The following is a 20,844-nucleotide window of genomic DNA, read 5'->3' as shown; positions in this document are numbered from 1 at the left end:
GTAAAAGAGGAAAAGAAAATTTGGTGTAAATTAATGACAGATAACATAAACCAGGGAGTAGAACAAATGAAAAGAAACTCCAGCCTCTGTTCGTTGTTGTGGAATGATTTTAAGATTTTGTGCCTCGTTTTACCAGTATGTAAAATGGGGACAGTAATAGCAACTCTTTGAAAATGGATCTAGGGACTCAGAATGGAAATTCTTAAGAACATGTAACTTACTAATACCTGTTATTTTACTGCAGTTCACCAACAGGGAGTTCACCTTTCGTAATGTCAACAGTAACAAAAGGCAAGGAAAAGCAGATTGTACAAATGAAATTAATTTGAATCAGTTTCAGTCCTGTTAATGTGTCTGCTGTGCTTCAACAGACAGACAGAAAAACAGATCTGAGTAGGGAGAAGACAAAAACGAAGCGTGTTGTTTTTAGAATTTATTTTGTGATAAGTAGAGTGGCTGTGAACAGGGTTTTGTATAGGAAAGCAGAATTTAATATGCTGGCATGAAAATCAAGTCCTTGAGTCCTTTTTCTCAAGGAACAGATATTCTCTGAAAAGAGAGTTTCATGATGGTGAAGACTACCTGCAATTTTAAGTTAAATTTTCAGAACATATTTTAAAAAGAGGTGCGGGGTGAGGTGAACCAGTTTTGTAAATCAAAACCGGATAAAATATTTGCAGCCAAATCATATTTTGATATTTTACAAATGAAGTGGAATGTTTTGACAGTTTGAAATAAAAACTTTTCATTTCCAAATGGCATTTTTCCATAGAAGTAAAATTAATCCATCTCCAAGAAAAGGGTTTCCGTATCAATCCTTGCACTGGTCTTATTGACTTTTATGCATTTTAGTACTTTGAAAAACTGGGATAAGCATGTGTTTTGGTGCTTTGAGGAACTGGCTCCTACAATGTTTGAGATAAGCCTTAGTTTGTCCTACAGACAAAGCTGAAATTCATCCCCAAGAGATTCAAATTCTTGATTTCTGTCATTTTGGCATCTGGTGCTGAAATAATAGTTTCATGCCTGCTTTTCTATTTCTTTTTGTGCACAGGAGGAATTTTTTTTTTTTTTTTTTTAAATGCTCATTTTTCAAATCTCCTTCCAGGGAACAGTTTGGCATGCTTTGGGTCCTCTGAGCTAACCAGTGTTTTCTAACTACAGGTGTTCACCCAGCAGTAACGTTGCACTGCGCTGCATTCCAACCAGAACAAAAAACTGAATTATACTCACAAAATATGCCAATGTTCCCAGTCTCGCGCCTTCATCAGGGCTGAAATGTTAGTATACTCTGCTAAATCCAAGTCAACAATAAAAGAATCATGAGAAGTGCGAATGGAATTGTTTCTCTGCCAAGTGGAGTGCAACGAAGCTTTACTGTTTGATGAACAGCTGTAAATACTCTAGATTCCCCCATTGCATTCGTGCTGTGTAGATAACAACGCTGGTGCTTTCTCTCTAACATCACCAGAGTCACTATCATCACACTCAGTTTGCTGCAGTTTTATAGCTTCTCTCTGCTTTTCTTACTTTCCAGGTATTAGATGTGCAATACCCTATAGCAAATACAACTACAGCCTGAGCAAATCTCACCCTTTCTCTGTAATTTCAGAGCAAAATTTTACAGCAAAACCAGCATTCCTCCCATTAAAATGCCATCCAGGGGGATTTCTGCATGCAGGGAACACCTCAGAATTGAGTGATGTCTTCCAAGTCATACAAGAAGTTGGTGATGAGTTTGACAATGCAACCAAAATCATCTTATTCAACATGCATGGTTCAGCTTGTCTTTCACTTATACCTGACAGAAAGGAAGAGAAGAAAAGAATTATTTACTTAGTAACAAATAACTTCTGTTTTCTGAGATGTTTATCCTAGTAGCACTAGGGATTTACATGGATGTGTTAAGCATGGGATCAGATTAAAAACTATCGTGTAACAGTATGGTTCTTTTGCATGGATATTGGCATAACTTTTGAGTCTGCCTGTAGGCCCCACATTACGTGAGCCTGTGGGATAAAGTAGTAGCAGAGCAGTAGCTCCTTGGATACACTAGCCATTTTCTTTCAGAAATACTTGGCACACTTAGGAGAGGAGCTCAATCACTGATTTAAACATAAGGCAGGTGTGGGTTCATGATATCACCATGGCCACAGGGCTTTCTTTGTCAAACCCTAGTGCTCTGGTTTGGTTTAAAATAAAGGTATAGGTATTTGCAAGGGGTCAGACACCTTGGAGATAAAAACACTGGGACAGTAGGCTTGTGTTAGACCAACATAATGATCAGATGTCAGGTCTGGAGCATGAATGTCCTCAGCTGAGTGAGAATATGAAGGAGGCAATACAGTTAGCTCGGAAGATTTAGAGAAAGAATTGCTTCCCTGTTTATGATAGCCCTACAAATACACAGCTTATATAGTAGACTGAGAGAGAGGAGAAGGGATATCGGCTCCTTAATCCAGGATCTCAGAAAGAGGATGGAAACAACAATCTGAACATGTTACAATAATTCAAATCCCTGTAAATACTCTGTTGAATACTGAAAACCATGTAAAATTATTATTGCTCCCAAGGCAGCCTATAAACACTGTTATTGTATTGGCTGAATCCAAACATAAAATATTTTCTCCCTGGTTTGTAAAACAGTTGAGATATAATAGACACCACTAGCCAACTCTTAATCTTGGTTTTAAGGTTTAGATTTGTTCTAGATGTTAGAATTAACCCTGGTTAGAATACGTGATAGATTTCTATTCTACAAGAGAAATATCCCCTCTTCAGAAGAAATCCCCTTCTTAAATCATCTAGTCTGTGACATCCCCTTAATCCCTTTATTTTTCTTGAATTTAGCATAAATACTTCCCTTTTTTACACCTCCATCTGTTTGTTCTACTTTTCTGCCTTGGTTCCTGTCTATGATGCATTGAGCTCTGTTTTCAGTCATAAGGGCATTAGCTAAAGCAGTAGTTTCCCAGAGTTGGTGCCAGAGAAGTAGACTGAATGTCTTGAGAATGGTAAAAGACATAAATATACAGAGACACATATTGATCTGTATGTGTGCAGAAGTGGGGACAGATGGATGTGTAGATGGATATGCACACAAATAAATAATACAGCCAATGAATGTACATAATGCATCTATCAGAAAAGTCGCAGAATTCTAAAATGCTCTCACTAATAGTCTGGTTAATGAATACAAATGCAGTGCAAACTCAAGCAAGCTTACTACTTACAATGGTTTGTTCCCAGGCATCTACGGAGTGGTAAGGAGGAGAATTAACATAGGATTATCATATTTTACACATAGACATACTTGCCAATCCTTTTAAGAATACTTTAAGGACAGATCTAGAGTCTAAGTATTTGGAAGTAAGAATCGCTAAATATAGATTGTGCAAACCACTTAGCTGTAATTCTTTTGAATTACTTGCTGAATGACACAACTGCATGTTCAGTTGACTTCTATATAATGAAATAAGCCATTTTAATTTTTAAATGTGGGAAGATAGCAGTCCATAAGCTATCCTAAATATTTAGCAAGCTTTCATTTGATTAACTAAGCCATGTTTGGCACTATGAGAAACTATCCACAACTTTAATGCTATAAAAAAATCTGTTCTGAAAGCGAATGGTAAAAGATATGCATGTTTTCCTGAGTTTCAGGATTCAGCACGTGTAAGGCACATTCCACAGACGTTGGAGGTTTTATGCAGGTACAATCAAGTATCTATAAGATCACCTGGCTGCATTATGCAGTTGTCTGACAATGTGGGCTGTGGCTTCGTGATTGTTCATACCCAATCTATGTGCTATCAGAGCACTCAGGGTGTTAATTTGATCTGGATAAAGGGAAGGCACATGACTACATTTCTGTATACTTGGGTTAGCTTACAATATGCAGTTTGTGCTGGCTGTGGTAGGACAAACAATGTCTAATCTGGTATAAAGGCTGCTGATATATTTTTTTTTTTGAATGAGCTACAAAAATAAGATGGCAGAGTGAGTTTTTTTCACAATGTCTGTTTGCAGCTTGTGACCACAGTGCTTTTTATTTGGTATTAGTGATCTAAAATCATGGTTATAGCATATTGTAGAATGGATCCTCAGATGCATCTATTGTTAAAAATATATAACAAAACCCCTATCTAAACATTCTTAGTATATTTTTTTTTGTTGTTGAGCTGGAGAGAACATTTGCTTTCTTTTCTTAATTTTTTAATATTACCTAAGTGACTTACTTACATAATTTATGGGAAAGCTCTTCAAATATGTTTCGGAGTGGCTTTTGGCATAGAAAAAAGTAAGTTTAGAACACAATGGTAAGTGGAAAAGTGTTGTTTCTTCAAAGTTTTTAAGCTGTATTGTGGATGAAGAGTTGTTTAGGGATGCTGTGTCTTGAAGGATTTTGCTGTGTGTTATTTCTCACCTTTCTACCTCTTCTATGTGGAGGAGAGCAAGATGAGTAGTTAGGAAAGGGCAGAGGCAAACTGCTCAGTGGCAGACAGTCTGGCAAGGGGCAACAACCACAAGAGGTGCCTTGGGAAGATTCGAAGTGCATGTAAGGCGAACCATTTCCCCCAGGAAGGTATGGCAATACTGGAAGAGGTTGGCCAGAGACCCTCGGAGCTTTTCAAGAGCTGGCTAGACAAAGTCATGGCTCATCTGTTGTTCAGGACGGTTCTGGGGGAGATGGGAGCAGAAACCTTAGAGTTCCCTTCTGCTAATATTTCTGTGACTGTGTTAGTCTGTGCCTACACTGCAGAGGTACCAACAAGTAATTTATTTAGGTGGGATTTTCACTGCAGGTGTGTTTTCTTTGTGGGTCAATTTTTTCAATGGGATTTCAATGATTTTGTACTGGGGCCATAACTCAGCTGTGAAATAAACTCTGTGGTTCTAATACAAAGGCCATATATTGTATAACAATCACACTTCCCACAACATGGTGATCATACTAATGTTAAAAATCTTGTTTTCTTGTTGAAATCCACCATTAAAACCCATTGTCTATATAAGCTTGAAAGTCCACTTTTATATGGGCATCCTATCAGCTTTATTAAAAAACCCAAAACAACCCCTCACACTACAGCAGAGCAGTTTCTACTCTTTCTGCAGCAAGACCAGACTGAAATTCTGTATTCTTTCCAGTGTTCATCTTCAGAGTTTAGCTTTAAAAGTCATTATTGATAATTTTCAGACATTTGGAAAGGTAATGAATACCATACAGGGTCAGACCAGATGTCCTTCTGTTGTGTCCTGCTATCTGACTCTAGCTAGCAGTGAATACTTATCAGTGTAAGAACAGTGTGTCATCCTTTCTCTGGTATATCTTTCCAATAATCAGTGGTTCACTCTTCACTGAACTAGGTGGGATCTGAGAATGCATCTCACAGCAGTGTTCAGCATTTTGCATGTTTAAACCCATTGAAACCTAGTATTAATTATGGTGGTGCATCTAATGGTGCTGTCATTATCCTCTGATGGATTTTTCCAGATAACCCAGCGACCAGATGTTCATTTGGTCAATTTCCAAAAGAAATATGCTTCTCTATACATCTTTCATTTGGCATTTAGTGATGTTTTCACAGCAATGCACTTGCAATTAAGAATCTTTTAGTTGGGTTATTGTTTGGGGTTTTTTTTGGGGGGGGGGTGTTAACACAATAATGAGCTCAACTATGTTTACAATTAAACGGTTTGAAATTGCATCAGGCAATGACTCAGTCTCAGTCTAGTCTTCAGCTGCTCTGAGTTCTCACCCAAATGTTTGTTAAATCAGTTTTGGTCGCTTTTGATTTATGAAGACATGATTAAATAAGGAGACTGGAGCAGCAGAAAGTATCTGCTGCTGTTTGGGAAGCTGGCGGATGTGGGCTCTGCAGCAGATCAACCTAGTTGGAGCAAAGGTCATCCTCTAATGGAAAGAAAAACAAAAATAAAACACTCCCATTCCACAATGAGGAGATACTGGGCTACCAGGGGGAGGGAGAGCTCCTGTAATACACCACTGTGCCACCTGTGCTGTACAGATCTTTATGGTTCTTTACTCCTCTTTCCTCCCACAGACAAATTACGAAGTCTGAAGGGCCTGTGACAGGCCTAAGCAATAATGAAATGGGCTACTGCTCAGCCTCTGCCCGTGCTGTGATCCAGAACCCTCCCCATTCAGCACGGTTCCCTCCAGTCCTAGTCTCCTCCTGCGATACCAGCTCGTGCCCTGACCCATAGCGGGCAGCCTGCATCAACCAGAGGTCTGTAAATGATCGTCTGTTTAGTTCAGTCTGGAGAGCTCAAGACGAGCTTTGGTGTGCACAGAGACACAGGAGGGGGCAGACCTGCCCACCGCTGGCCATGCTCTTCCTGTTTGATGGAATCAGTATGTCATGGCTGATGTTAAACTCAGCATTTTCTTGATCGCTGTGGTCCAGCTGTGGCACTGGGTCTGGCCCTGCTGTTCCTACACTGTTTCTCTACGTCAGGCAGAGAGCTGAGTGCTGTGTATGCTTCCTTGGCACAAGAAGCTTCCTGGAGAGCTGTCTGTGGCTGGTTCTAGCATAGGTCCAAATTCTAAAACCTGGAAACTTGAATCGTTAAGCCTTGAGGTAGTCCTTCACTGCTTACTGATATACAGTGTGACATCAATGACATTAAATTCCTGGCTTATCAAGGTATGTGTATTTTCATTATCTTATGCTTTCGGGACGCTCTGGAAGACTGACCAATTCTGTACTAGAGAAGCTATATAAATTGACTTTCTCCTGTGTCCTCTGGGACTGGGAAATGAGGGCAAAGAAAAGTCTGGTGCTTTGAAACTAGGAGGTACTACCAAGGCACTCCATCTGACCTCTTGCACAGCTCAGGAAAGGGCAATGCTGTGTTGTGAATGGTAGTTGGCACCACATGAAAGAATCTTTTCTGGAAAACCCTAGTTCAAATGACAGGAACAATTGATTTGCAGTACTGAGGATCTGAGCATCACACTTTTATTGTCAAGGAGGCATATCTTTTAGGATCTGTTTGTTTTGGGGTTTTTTGGTTTGGTGGGATTGTTTTTTTTTCCTTTGTGGTTCACTTAGCTTTCATTTTTACAACTACTGTATTTAAATACAGGACTTAAAATTTCCAGTTTTGTGTGGCTATGAAGTTGGGGAGCAGGGAGGTTGGTCAATTTTTGTAGAGAAATCTTTTCTATTCACTGAGTGAAGACTTAGTCTTGGCCAGGTGAACCAGTTTTGCAGCATTTCAGCTGAATTTTTTCATTTCCATTTTGTGGTAATTCTGTTGTCACACAAATGTCATTTACAGAGTAAATCTGATCTGTGTTCTTCTGTTGTACGGCTCCAGTATTGTGCAACACTTTTGTTGCTCTTGTTTAAGACCATAGTGCCTGTGTTCAAGTTATAGAAACAGAAAGAAATGCTTGGGCATGCTTAGGTGTGCGCTTGCAGTGAAACTTCTATGTGTAGTGAAATGAGAAAGACCATGTTTTACATGCAGTTTACATCTGCATTGCAGGGTATAGGAAAAAGGGATTCCCCACTTATTGATAACTGTGAGTCCTGAGAGAACTTGGTTTTTTGGTTAAAATCGACAGAATAGAAAATCACACTCCTTGTTGTTCTCATTAAAAGGGTGCTGGTTTACAACCTCAGCCACAATGGTTGCCAATCACATGCCTTTCCATCATAGTTCTTGTCTTTGCTTTCTGTAACTCTGCTTCTTCCAAAATCCCAGTGATTAGTATGCAAAATTTCCCTGTCTTTGAAGCTAAAGACATACTCCTGAGTATTGTCATCAGTTATAGCTTTGGTGTTCTGTTCAGCATCTTAAGAATAAAATCCCTAGCTAAATTCTTACCCTCTTATAAAGAACCTAGAGTAAAGGAGCTAACTAAAGGAAGCATGCAAATTGTGAAACACTTAATTTCTTTTTTTTGTTTGTTTGGTTTGGGGTTTTTTTTGTTAGTTTTTGCCAGTACCACTTACTTCAGTAAAGCTAGTGGCAGCTTTTAAGCACGAACAAGTTGTACAATACATGGGTGTGTGTCTGTCCACATAAATTTCACTTCTTTAAATTAAAAACCCAATAAATGAAAACTGTCCGGATGCATTGGTTATAAATGAAAGGCTGACTCAATGTCTGCTGTGGCCATTAATGAGCCTTTCCTACACTCCCTAATCATCTTGATTGCCTTATTGAATGAAACGTGTGACACAAACCTTGTGCAGAATCTCAGTGGTGCTCAAGCACTTACTTTAGCTCTTTGTACAGTAAGTGGTGATTTACTTCTGGCACCTTTTCAAATGGCAGCTCTTTAAATTTGTGGTCTTCAGTTGAATCTTCTACCTATACACTTAGTTTCTCAGAGCACCAGTTATTTTCAAGTTGTTAATATCCTAGCAGGTGTTAATATCAGAAAAGCCATGCCAAGCCCTTGGTCAGCATACCATTTTGCCTGTTCAACATGAAGTCAACATACTTCCCTCAAGAGGGAATTGGCTGAAGTGGAAAACAGCTGCACAGGTTCCTACTTCTACAGCCTTTTGAAAAAAAGGATCTGCACATTTTTAACCAAAATGTTCATTATCTCTATTTAATGAAAGTTTTATTAGAAAACACCCCAGTTTTTAATCATCCCAAAGTTATTTGGGTAGCCCACTTAAACTAAGATTGCAGCCCTATCATGTATCTAGTGAAGAAGTAGTGTACTGCGTGAGTACTATGAGCTTCCTGTTGATGTTTGCAGTCTCAGGAAAAAGCTGAAGTTTACAATGGGAGTGGAAAGGGAAATGATTGAATAAGCTTTGAAAACTAAACTACTCTTCCTCCTTCAAACAGATCCTTCTGGGCATGGCTAGAAAGACATGGAGTACAATGGCAAGGAAGTCTACTAAACTTGAACTTCTGGTGTTCTCATATTTGTTACTAGCTATGTACATGTTTAGTGGAACTCATTCAAGCTCGTTAAAAAATAAGAATGTTAACTGGTAGTTAACTACATTGTCAACAACTTGTAGTTTCTAGTATTCTGGTTTGGATTGGCTTGATTTAGTTTTAGGGATAACATTGTGCAAATTTAATCCATATTGATGAAGCGGATTTTTCTGAATGTTGTTCCTTTAATAGGCTAGACAGTTAAGGTTTCTAAATTGTAAACTTTGACTATATGCTTTCAGTACTTTCAAATGTGTGCTTGTCCTTATTCTTTCATTTTAGATCTTACTGAAGAAAAAGGTAACTGCTCTTGCAAATGCAAAATAATAACTAGTTGGCTTGGCTTTCCATCATACTGCTGCTTCTGTATCACCATTTCCACACGGTGCACGTCTGATCAGCCCACGGGGTGCTAACATGGAGAGCTCTCATAGCCTATCTGATGTTCTGGAAAGGACAATCTATAAGAACAGTTTTCTTATCAACAGTATTTCCATTTCAAAAGAACAATGCATTTTGTAATGTAATGAAGTATAATATGTGGGTGAGAGGGTGTGTTGCGCGTGGAAGGCCCAATCAGGAATTGGGCTTTGTACATACCTGTCATCCTTCAGGAGGCTGCAGTGTAAGTAAAACATGGAGAGAGGAAAATAAGGGACCTCAGGGGACAACGGTGAGCCATATAGAGGGCGTAGAGAAATTGTGTAAGAGAGACAGAAGGTTAAGGGGAAAAAACACCACCAAAACTAAAAACAAAAGAAGAGGAGAAAGAGAGAACTAGGGAAGGGGGAGGACAGGGAAAAGGAAAGCAAGATGCAAAATGAAAACAATGGGAGGAGCAACCTGTGCACCACAAACAGAAGAAAATAGCATTGGAGAGAGAACTATATTGGCTGGAGAAGTCCATGATACACCTAGAGCATACCTGAAGCATTTGTATTCTTCTTAAGTGTCCTGTGTAGATTTCTAATCTGCTTCTCTAAATGCTTTAAAATGTTAAATGCATTTCATGCAGTTGGATGAAAACAGGATTTTATTTTGATACATATTTATTTTTTCTTTCCTAATGTTGCAATATACACAGAAGAAGAATAGGATGTGTATTAGTTCAACAGGAACTCAGGATGACTTGTTTTATGTGAACGAGGGTGTTAGGTATTGTGAACTATAAAAACATTTCATTGTTAGACAAGAAGAGTTAAATGTATCACTTTTAGCAATCTTCCAAATTAAACAGCCAAGTTTTGCTCTTCCCTCCGTCAATATGACATCATTTTTTTTATGCTGAAAAAACTATTTTAGAGGTACATCTTGAATTGGAACAGGTTATTCAGTGTGGCAAGAATTCATAAAATGTTCTTAGAAGTTTTCATTTTTGTTTCAGTAAGAGGAAGTCAAAACAAACACTTTCAGGCATATAAACCATATACTTTAAACATTGCTCCCCGTGTTGCATTTTTGGGTTTTGGTTTGTTTTGGGGTTTTTTGCCAAAAGCGCAAAAACATTAATCAAATACATTAGTACACAGGGGAAAAATGTATGAGGAAGAAGCTGTACATCTGCGCAGGAGGGTTGTCTACATTCTGTGTTTATTCCAGTGGTGAACTTCAGCCTTCTGTCTCTCAGTACTTCAATAATTTTATTTAAGCTTAGTTTTGCAGTTCCTTTAAAAGAAGCAGTTAACAATCACAGTCAGTTGAGGACTGGATTACATGGATTACATTCTCATTTTGTTTCATCCTGATAGGATGTTTCTCGTCATTTTGTCCTGTTCTGCCGAAACCTGAGTGCCCCTGAATGCTGCCCATTGGTGTTGGGATGGGGCCGTCCAGACCCAAGATGCCACAGTACCACTTTTCTAGGGTAAGTTGCTATAATGAGGTTAAAGCATAAAGCAGCAACATGACAAAGTGCTCCTGTAGCTGGAGCTTTAGGTGGCATCTTAATATCTTTAGGAAGCAGGCAGACCTGACTCCACACGTGTGAGTTATAAAGGACTCTGCGCGGATGATGCCGTGATGTCTGGTAATGGTAACCAGCAAGGCAGTGAAGTCACTTCTAAAAGTATCGCGTTGCAGCGCGGAGCTTCCTGGCGTGATGTCAGGCAGCTCTCGTGAACCCCGACCGCTCCACAGCAGCTACGGTTATTTTTAGAGACACTTCCCATTCCTTAGGAAAAGCTACTGTGAGAGGCTTAGTTGGCTTTTATCTTTAGAAGGGAGCATTTAAATGTTGGACTAATTTGTAGCTCACTCGCAGCTCAGCTGCAGCCCTGCCAGCTGCGCTGGGATCAATGACAAGCCTTTCTTCCACCTCCAAAGCACACTTGCAGACAGATCCAGGGCCTAGGAGTGCATTGCCCCAGAGGCAACTCAGCTTTTTCACAAGCATGTAGCTGCCTGGGGGAGTTTTCTAGAACAAGTAGCATATTAGGCATTCCCTAGCAAAGAGAGACCTTACACGCATGTAGAAACCTTGCTGGCTTCACGAGCATTGGACTGACATCGGTGTGGACCACTCTGTTGTGTTTGCAGATGGACAGGGGCTGGCGACCTTGAAGTTAGGTATTGCTCCAGCAGGGCCGTGCAGCTTAGAGGCAGAGGTGTGAGCTGCCCAACCACGTGGCAGAAATGGACGAGAGGAAAAACCTCTATCCCCTCAAGGGATGTTGATTCAGAATGGTAGGAGCAATATATATTTAACCAAAACATCGTTTCTCTCAGTTGGATGGCCACCTGTGACCCTGGGACAGTATTCTTGCAGGACTTAGCAGAACAGCTGAATTAGAGACAGCCTCTCTTGTGGGTTGGACCACAAGGAATAAAAGTTCCTTTTTGGGTGGAAAGCAGAAAATTAATTAATGAGACTGAGGTAGGAATTAGTATAACTACACTGGGAGGCATCTGGCTGTGCAGCTTAGCAGTCATTTGGCAGTATGGAGTGTTGTTCCCACACTTACAGAGAAGCCTGTTGTATTCCTCATTCTTGTCCCACCCATCTCTTCTGGTTTTGGGGAATGAGGTCGGGATGTGTTTGCCCTCCCAGATTTAGAAAGTTGGTGTGTCCATTCTTGCAGTCTAATGAATAATAAATACAGTTACTCAGAAGCCCAGCAGCCTCCCCTTTTCAAGCCCTCACTGCCAGCCATGATTGGGCTGGTTGCAGACTTCACCTGTATTTTGGAGAAGTGTGTGGCGGCAGCTGGGCAAGACTTGGGGCAGCAATTCCAGGCATAGGCCTCCCCAGGCTGTGACACCTTGACTGGCAGAGGGCAGGAAAAGGCAATGGGTCCATCCCTGACCTGGCAGTGGGATCAGCCACCACCCTGTCAGTTTTACTTCACTGCAAAAATAAATAAATCTTACTTTCATAGTCGCATGTTCATATGGGGCTCCCCATCTGAGGGAACAGAAGTGAACTAGCACCTCTGTCTCTTGGCACAATCCATTTAGCCTGGACAGCAAATAAAGATATATTTAAGAGAATAATATTTCTCTTAAATTTGCCAAGCATTTTTTTTTTTTTGGTTCAGGAGATTTCTCCTTGTTTACACCACTGTTAACTTTAATCCCTCTTATAGGCACAGAAGGTGCTTCTTTTCAATCTCATTCTTCTTTTAAGACAAGAAGAGTTGAAGAAGATCCAAGAAAGTGTGAAGGAGTAAAAACAATCAATCACTCACTGTTAACATGAGCTGCTGAAGTGATTATATTAGTTCACGATAACTGTCCAGATGCTCTGAGCACTGGGGTCTCACTGCTGGCTGGGAGATTCCCATAGCAAGCGTCAGTAATAGATAGTGTGAGAAAAAGAAACATGATCAGGGCTCTTCTTAAAGAGAGTAAAATATACACCCAGCAGGGATGAGAATATCCTAGAAACAAACAGCAGGGAGCCAGAACAAGGAAGAAACGGTGCAGGAAATGGAGCTACAATTCTGATTTCATCAGATTAGCGGAAGCTGAACAGGGGCGAAACCAGAGGGTTTCTGTGAAAGTGGGAGAGAGCTGTGTTAGATTCACCCTTGATCAGTAAACCCAGTTTTCACACTGGGTCTGTGTGAAAGGCCAGAAGAAGTGTAGAAGTTACGAGTGAGGTGTCAGCTCTTCATGAAATATTTGGTTTCTTTCTTATTTAATTTTTCTTTTCCAAACATTCATCTTTTTTTTTTTCAACTTCAGATCAGTTTTTTAAACTAAGAAACTGCTCTTTAGAACTGAACCTGCAAAAGAAGTTGTTTGCTAAACTGACCCAGTTTCATTAATAGCTTTGGTCTTACCTAAGCAATGTTTTTGAACAATTTTTTTACTGAAACATAGTTCTAGCAGCTCTGTATTGTCTTGTAGTGACGCTTTTTGGCTTTTATTAATTATTGCAATTCAAGTGCAACAAATACAGAGCTAAGTAATTGGGCCTTTAAAAGCATATTACTCTTAATTAAATGGAAACTTTGAAGACACTGGTTGAACTGGGTGAGATTCACCAAGGGCAATAAATACATTATATCTACTTAGTGTTTTAAGCAAATTTTAATTCTGTCTCTAACAAAATTAATTTGATTTGCAAAATGAGGAAAGGGGGTGGAAGTAATGGGAGTGTAAGGTCAATGAGTGATCTTATAAGAGCCTTGAATTGGCAGGCGGAGTGGAGCAAATCGTGAGATGGAAAGGAAAGGGAGATTTCTCATTAGGGTGTCATGTTAACCTGAAGTGATTAAAGTGTGAGGCCTTGTAGGAGCTGGTTTTTCATTTCTCAGTCAGGGCTTCTATGCAAAACTGGGAAAAGGAATCAAAATAACAGAAGACTCTTAGGCCTACTGTGTCATGGGTCTTAGGACCTTGGCAAAGTTGAGTTTCCTGAATAAAAGATGGAAATTAGTCCTTAGTATGTTTAATTAAAGAGGAGATTGAGAATTATTTAAATATAATTTAAAGTGATTTAATGAAAACCAATACTTGAATATAAAGTTTAATTTCCCTGAAAATAAACGACGGCTAAGGATGAGAAACTTTACCTGTAAATCCAGTGATTTGGAGACCCCTGCATGGAAGGGGAGCTCAGATGCACTGCATCTGTCGCAGCCCTCGGAGGACTGGCCCTGATGGCTGGTGTGCTGGATGTGCATGCTGGATGCGTACACTGCTGCGTCCGCTGAGCTGTACAAGAGTGGAACAATATTACAGGCTGTGTAATAGCAAGCAAGACTTCCATTTTCTCTGGGAGAACAAGGAATCTGTGACATACAGTTGATTGCTGAATAGGGAATATCATCAATGCTATTGAATTGAGGAAGCATTTGGTTTAAGAATGGTTACTTAAAATTAGTTACTTTTCGCCCCATTTTTATTTTATTCTTTTAATTCTTTGTTTTAGACTACTTTTTCTTCTGGCCTCCAACTTTCATAAGAGATGACTAGAAGAAATATATAAAATATATAAAATAATTTTAGAATGCATTTTAGTTGAATTTTGGATAAACAGAAATTTTCACAAGAAATATTTTGAAACATTTTTCCCACAAGATACATTTAAGAAAAATATTAAATACTAAAACAAATCGAATGTATGATTTTTCGTATTTTATAGACTTAATGGACACAAGTTTCACACAGGAGGCTTTTTGTGGATTGAAGACAGGTTCTGCTGGCAGTGCTGGGCTCAGGAGTCGGGACTCAGCAAATTCCCTGTGGCTGTCTTAAGTCTGCTGCTGTTACAAAACTTTGGGAACTCTTGTTCTTAGCACTTCTGTGAATGTTTTAGGAAATGTGTTTGTTGTTTCAGAGTAAAGATGAGGAAGGCAATTGTTTTTCCAACAGCTTCACTGAATGGTAGGGAATCACAGTCACTTACAGATAGGGAACTCTGATAAATAAAGGGAAGACCGAGTCCACGTGCCACTGCAGGGTAGAAGACACCTATGCTAACTTTTCCTCTTTCAGAAAAAGCAGGATAAATTAACCAAGCAGGGAGTTAGCCAGGAGAGTTGTGCTGTTAGCACTCTCCAGCTTCTGGTGCCTGAGCAAGCCGGCTTGGATACCTTTGTGCAGCACAGTACTGTGTTGTGTACATGCATTTCTGCAGTCATGATTTGAGTTAAGCTACAGTTCCTGCATCCACACTAGCCTCCTAACTTCCCGACTGTCCTATTTGTCTCCTATTTTGTTTTACCCATTGATATTTGTTGTGGTTTAACCCCAGCCAGCAACTAAGTGCCACACAGCCACTCGCTCACTCCCCCTACCCCGAAGTGGGATAGAGGAGAGAATTGGGAAAAAAAATATAAAACTCATGGGTTGAGATAAAGACAGTTTAATAGGACAGAAAAGGAAGGGAAAATACTACTACTACTACTACTACTACTACTACTACTACTACTACTAGAATATACAAAACAAGTGATGCACGATACAATTGCTTCACCACCCACTGACCGATGCCCAGCCAAGCCCTGAGCCACAGTGCCCCCTGGCCAACTCCCCCCAGCTTATATACTGGGCATGACATCTCATGGTATGGAATAGCCCTTCTGCCAGTTTGGGTCACCTGTCCTGGCTGTGTCACCTCCCAGCTTTTTGTGCACCCCCAGCCTTTGCTGGCAGGGTGGTATGAAAAGCTCAATAGTCCTTGACTTGGTGTAAACACTGCTCAGCAACAACTAAAACCTCAGCGTGTTATCAACATCATTCTCATCCTAAATCTAAAACACAGCACTATACCAGCTACTACGAGGAAAATTAACTTTATTCCAGCTGAAACCAGGACAACATTAAATATTCCTTCAGGCAAAAAGTGCAATAGAAAGCCAAGTCACCTGTGGTATAGGTATTGAGTTTCTGACCTAGAACAGCACATAAGGAAGGAAAGCCTTTAAAGTCTGCTGTGTTTGAGGGAGACGGTATCTGTTGTTTTTAGCCATTCAATAGCTCCTTTTATCCTGAAAATACTCACATTTAAATACAATGAGGGAGGACTAGCATAAACACAAGAAAACATTTTGTGTGGTAATATGAAGTATTTCAAAAGAAACCTGCAGTGCGTAATTCTTCCCCAAGCAGAAGCTGGGCTAGAACTTTCTGCTCCTCATAAATGTGAAATTAGTTCACATTTTTTCTTTCTTTTATGGTGTTGGCAATTATTCAGTGCACCATAAGCCCTGTGTCCTAAATTTCTTGATTCATGTCTAAACATTGCTTGTATTAGCTGTACTCTAATTAATCCTTTTGTGCCACAAGTTGAATTTGCCCAGCATGCTTTTCATTGCCAGGAATGGATGCACCAAATCTGCTGATGCTAAAGAGGTAACGTGTATTTAACACGCATCAGCACTCGCTCTCCCTTTTATAATTGCTGATCCTCCCATACTTAATAATACACTACTAAGTTAAGGTTATACACAGCTCAAGTAGTGCTAACTATCAGGGTGTGTGGTTATTCTATAATAACCACATTTTAGGGTGTGTTTCAATTTTACAGGGCAGTCATTTACTTCAAATTACTTTGTCGCTTCTTAAAGTCATTGTGTAATTCCTTTATTAAAGAAAAATATAATTTGATTTTTAAAGATGCATTAAATAACACTAATTATAATGCTTAGCTCTTAGCACGTTTTTCATCCTCAGTGCTTTATAGCCATTTTGCTAATTAATTTTTACAGCATCCTTGTGGTGAGCAAATAGCTGTACCTCTGCCTGAAAGTTAGAAACGCTGAGGCGGGGAAGTCAAGTGGTTTGCCCAAGATTACTGTTATTTGCCCAGGAGCTGGTTTTAGAACCAATACTAGTATTTGGTTGTTTCTGACTGCTGGGTCAGCTGTCACAAATGTTTCTTTCCCCCAAACCATATAAATAGTCTCAAGAATTATTTCATCTTTAAAACAGGTAAGAACAGAGCCTTAAAATGGCACAAGGCAGCTCTGTGATCAACAGAATCCTGGCTGAGTGAAGGAAGATTTGCTTTTAAATAGCTCCACTTGAAAAATAAAATTCTCGTACACCACTGGTCTTCGGAGGCAGCAAAAATTCACGTAAATGTCCACTAGTTCTTTTCTTGAAGTTTCATCAACTAATTAGTGGTTGTGAGGCAGTAATCCATGTTTCTGTTGCCTCCTTTAAGGCCTTTTCAAGCTTCAATCTAACTACTAGCTCTCAGCCTGTGATTAAATTTCTGAGCTGCCTTTAGTCCCAAGAGTGTTCAGTGCAGTAAAAAGAAATGTCTTCAGCTGTGGGCTTCTAACAGGTTAGGTATAAAGGAAGAGAAGATGTTTCCTGTGTCATTTGTAGATGCACCATCCTTAGTGGAGGAGAGAAAAGAGGGGTAGTAAACAGAAAGTGAAATGGCTGAAATGGGAGCAGCTAGATGCTAAGGACTTCTGAAATAGCAGGCCATTGTATTTAGGCAAACATACAGAGTAGAAAACCTTTTTAAAATCAGTTTATCCAGACAACAACTTGAAGAAAAGCTTACTGGAACAGTTTTATCAATACTGTCAATTTTCTTGGAGTGTTGATAATACTGGGATATATTAATATGTATGTGTGTGTGTGTATATATGTAGTATTACATTCCAATAGTGTAATATAATATAATATATCTATGAAATCATGTGGTTTTATAAGACTCAATTTCCATTTATTAAAAAAATCAATCTGAAAATGTGTCTTAAACATGCAAGAGCTTAACAATGCTGGAAGGCAAGTTAGAACTACTCACAACTTTTAAATGCTTATGTTTGACAGTGTTGTGGATATATTTATTTACAGAATGTGGACTGGATAATATTATACCCATGTTTATCACAGCTGGATCATTTTCAACTGCTTGATCTTTCTTGTTTCTTGATTGTAACTTTGGTTCCAGCACTGAGGACATTCAAACTGAATCCTCCTGTTTCCCCAAATTTTAAAGGTAATTATTCTTAAGCTTAGAGTGCAGTTATCTTTGACTTAAGTATTATGTTCACACTGCAAATACTAAACAATCATTTAAAAGGAAAAGCTGAGTTTTGCCATTTTCCTAAAGGTCCTAATCCTCCCATGGGATCACGTTGCAACACAACTAACATGCTGCAGTTGCCTTCAGAGGAGCTTTGCACAGGAGCGAGGTCCAAGACAAGCCTCCTTCAGGAGCACAGCCTTAAAAATACAGGGATTTGATACTGAGAGGGGCTTTTTGTCAGGGCTTCCTCACTAATGGTAGTTTGCGACAATATAAACCTCAAGGACTTTACGGTAAGACAACACGAAAACCATAAAATATTGGTGGCATTGTCTTGCTGAAAGACTGTACGTTGTGTTTATTTGCCATAAACAAGAAGAAATATTTACTTAACACCAGCATCTCAAAGGCTGATGCTGTTTCCTTGAGTTCAAATAGAACCTCACCAGAGGGTACCTTGTTGAAATCTGCTCAACTGACCTTTCTTTAAAAACACTGCTTACTGTAGCTCAGTTTCTGGCCTACCCTACAAAACTGCAGTCTCTGGTAAAGTTAAAAGGATGATTCATACACCTGGAGAAGGAATTGAATATTCAAGTCACTTGTCAGGCTGGCAGGTTTAAATTATATAACAGGAAGCTTTCTATTCATATGTAATGTAACTGAATCACCACTTCTTTATTGATAATTCATTATATGTTGCTACTATCACTCTGCAGCTCTGAAATGCTTTTTGCTATAATGATTTTATACCGTACTAGTATAATAGCCTTCTGACTGTGTCAATCAGCACTACTTGCGTGTACAATAATATTATTCTGCAATCTGTCTTGGGAGAATGCTTAAAAGCTTTCTCTCATTTTCTCCATTTAACTCATGTATTATCTGAGTTTTTACATTAAATGGCCATACTTAATATCCCATGACATGTCACCTATTTTCTAGGGAGGATACTGATACAGTACTTACCAATTCCAGAATCTATACTAATCAAATTACACCTGCCCACCTCAGCCAAGAGCAGTTAGTTCAGTGCATCAGCATTTAATCTGTAGGAAGAACTTATGAGAAGGAACAAAAACAACGTGAACTGTGGTTGGCTAAATGTGGGCATGGTTGATGCAGTTTGTTTTGTAAAGAGGGATTAGAAGATACCAAAGTCAAGCTGAGGTACAGGGGTCAATTTATATACAGATCTATTGCCAGATCTCAACCTCCACTGGTAGCACATTTATAAAGACAAGGCCTAAACCAGCACATATTTATGCTATTTCTGATATGCACTTTGTGGTAGGTACTTCTGCTGAATGTGACTTCTTGGCTCTAAAATTAAATGTGTGCAAAAGTAACAAACTCGGTTAGGCTTTACAAAGAGTTCACTCCCAGTGCAGGTAACAATCATAGTTTTGCATTGAAAGACTGCCTGGAAGTACCAAATAGTTACCCTAAACCCCTTCCACAGTAAGGTTAATGTACTGGAAATTTTAAGACTTGAAATGCCAGCTGCTGAACACAAAATCCTTCATTGGAACCAGGGCCAAGGCATTTAATCTGTTTGACATAGACGTTTTCCCTAAAAATACTGGATACACTTAAATCTTATTTGTTGTCTGATTCTGTCGATGCCATGGTGTAACTGACTTCTATGTTACAGTATAAAAGACTGTTTACCAAACAGTTCTGAAAATTTAATGTTTCAAGGGCAGCAGGTGTCCATTTACATTAACGTTTGCTTATAATATAATGCCATCTACTCTGCATACGAGAACTTCAGGCAAAGTTAATGCAGCAGGCGTGCAGTCTCCAAGTACAGGCAGAATTAATTTGCTCAGCCACACAAGAAGAATGGCAAGGTGGAAAAGCAGTGGTTTAATTAGACCACAGCCTTATTAACTCATAGGACAATAAATTGTACAGTTCACATTGTCATTCTTTCCTCAGTCTGTTTTTAAGCCAGCTCTCCTTGGGAATTGGATATTCCTGCCTGGGCACTTGCAGCTGTAAATGGAGACTTTCAGTTGTAGAGCTTATACGAAGGTGCAGAAGATCCTAAACAGTCATGCAAGGATATAAGTATTTTTGTGACTTGTGAATAACAATATGCACAATAATGTATAGGTAAATGGCTTTTCTTGCTTTTGCTGACAAAACGGCACCCACCTGGGCCTCTCCTAACTCCTGCCTGTGCCAGCACATTGGCAAAAATCATAAGGAATTTCCTGTACTAGTGTACATTTGCCAGGAAAAAATCCATAGGCAGACTGTATAGTTCCATATTTAAAAGTTGAGAAATTGTCATAGAAACCTCTTGTGGTTTGTTTTCTTCTGCTGTCATTTCCTCTGCTGTGTTAACCTGCCAGCCTTGCTTCTGTAGCCCCTCACAGGCCCTCAGAAGCTCTCAGCACAGAGGGCTGCCCGGGTTGCATAGGCATGGTCACATCACGGGTCCATACCCTGTCCTAGTCTGGGTTTCTGTTTTTACCCGAGCACAAAATTCAACCTAAATTATTTTGATTTCTTCCAGCAATAGCAGTGACAACACTGAAGAGAGAGACAGCACTCTCTACACTGCAGGCTCCTGGAGTTTTGCAGAAGCGAGCAAGCAGCGTTACCCTGTAACCGGAGTAAATGATTTATACAGCCTCAGAAGGCTGTAGCAGCAGTGAGACCAAAGTATAAAGTTTAGTGGACGTGGGCAGCTTGTCATGATGGGTGCCCCGACTCCACCTGCAGCGTTCAGACCTCCTGAAGGCCACTGCTGGTCTTTCACCCCATGCCAGAAGGCAGTAGGACCTGCCACCACCCTCCTCCCAGCGCTTCGCTCGAATCCTTGCAGGACGTCATCTCTCGGAAATACAGCGAGTGTCTTTTGCTTCTAAAGTACGCTGTAATTATTCATTTTACAGTTTCGTTGTAACACACGGTATGTGTTTGATTGCCTTGGTATTAGTATCACTAATAATCCAAAGAGGAAA

This window comes from Aquila chrysaetos, chromosome 9, assembly GCF_900496995.4.
Source record: "Aquila chrysaetos chrysaetos chromosome 9, bAquChr1.4, whole genome shotgun sequence".
Classification (NCBI taxonomy): domain Eukaryota; kingdom Metazoa; phylum Chordata; class Aves; order Accipitriformes; family Accipitridae; genus Aquila; species Aquila chrysaetos.
Note: the sequence above shows the minus strand (reverse complement) of the source record.